The sequence below is a fragment of the Galeopterus variegatus genome, unplaced genomic scaffold (assembly GCF_000696425.1).
Source record: "Galeopterus variegatus unplaced genomic scaffold, G_variegatus-3.0.2 Scaffold6009, whole genome shotgun sequence".
Taxonomy (NCBI): domain Eukaryota; kingdom Metazoa; phylum Chordata; class Mammalia; order Dermoptera; family Cynocephalidae; genus Galeopterus; species Galeopterus variegatus.
Genome location: NW_007732120.1, coordinates 23,710 through 25,283, shown reverse-complemented (window position 1 = coordinate 25,283; position 1,574 = coordinate 23,710). Strand labels below are relative to the sequence as shown.

Below are 1,574 nucleotides of genomic sequence, written 5' to 3'. Positions count from 1 at the left end.
CCACGGGCCTGCCCTTGTTTTCTTTTTTTAATATGAATGCATTTATTTTAAAAGGAAATTTGGTCTGACCATAAATGGAAAATCCTATCTCTTGCCGTAGAAAGACTAACAGTAAATGTAAATACTCTGAAAACAAAACGTCGTGGAATTCTAGCTGACGTGTGTGCCTAATAACATTGCAGCCTCGAAGGCTGTGTCTTCAACATCAAAGGATGTTCGCATGTTGAGAGGCTAACTCCCACCCAAGACTCTCTCCTCCACCTTAACTAGAGGGTTGAAAGGAGTGGAAATGAGCAGCACTTTCTCACTCTGTGATCCGCGTTATTTTAGGGGGTGTCCAGCACCACCTGAACGGCTCAGCGTCCACCAGGACTGCGCGTCCCTCCCACACTGTAGACTTCACACATCCCTGAGCCCTGGGAAGGAGGGGGCAAGAGAGCGGGAGTGGAGGAGGAGGGAGAATGGTAGTTCAAGAGGAGGGGAAGTGTGGGGGGAAAGGGGAAGGAGAAATGGGGAGGAGGGGAGTGAGAGGAAGAAGTGGGCTTGGAGCAGGTCAGCTGGATTCTGGTCTCCACACGCCATGACTGAGAGGTGGCAGAGTCAACAAGGCTTCCCACGGACCAAGTGCAGCCTTCGACACAGCCCCCAAAGTTGTGTGTGTTGAGGGGCAGGCAGTCAAGTGGCCCACTGGGGGCTTGGGTTAGGACCTTGTCATGGCTTCGTTGTGCAGTGTCACCGTTTCACACAGCTCCACCTCTTTTCTTCTGCCCTAGGAGTGACTCCTCTTTCTCCTAAGGGCAGCTCCCATAAGCTGAGCTTTTGGCCTCAGGCCCCTTCCCTGGGCGCAGGGTTAGGGTGCGGCTCTCTGGAGGCCTGATGAAACTGCTCAAGGCACGGATTTCTCTCCCCGCTAAGCAGGGCTCTGATGCAGCTGGAGGGAGAAGGAAACTGTGCCACCAACACACCCCCATGTGAGTCACCTGAGACAGGGTCCTTTCCAGTCCCCAGAGCCTGCACCTGGTGGTTCTGATGAGATGGCCTTTCCCTTCATGACCTGCCACTTTCATGGAATTGAAGTTCCACTGACTGCATGGAAGCTAGCACAGGGATCGATGCTAACTGGCATCTGGCAGCTTGAGACGTGTTTTAACTGACTTCAGCAGGCCCCAGCTTCGTCCGGACTCACCTCTGCCAGAGCCCAGGCTGGAGTATCATCTCCCCATGTTATTCTCAGGATGCTGTGGGTCTAAGGGTCTGATTAAAGCACCACCAGCAAGGGCCAGGGCTTTCTGAAAGAAAATTCTTCTTTCAGAAAGAATGAGGAGGTTGAGTCATCATGACCAGATTAGACGAGTCTCCTACCTCCAGGGCTGGGGCTGAGGTTGCTTCCCTCCATGCAAACTGGAGAGGCTCGTGCCAACAAGGAGGAAGCGCTGTGGATGTCAGGGAGGGGGGCAGCCAGCAGCGCCCACTACAAAAGGCAGGAGTGTTTTTAGAAGGTGATGTGGTAGCTGATTGCAGATGGAATTGAATGGGCAGGACTTGCTGGCTTGGAGGCCAGGGAAGCGCTTTAG

The 1,574-nt window shown here is 53.4% G+C and overlaps 1 protein-coding gene across 1 annotated transcript in view; it reads left to right on the top strand.

The window, feature by feature from the left end:
* Positions 1-1,574, top strand: part of SPATA3 (spermatogenesis associated 3) — an 11,787-nt gene that overhangs the window by 9,233 nt on the left and 980 nt on the right. The gene's annotated exons all lie outside the window — the stretch shown is intronic.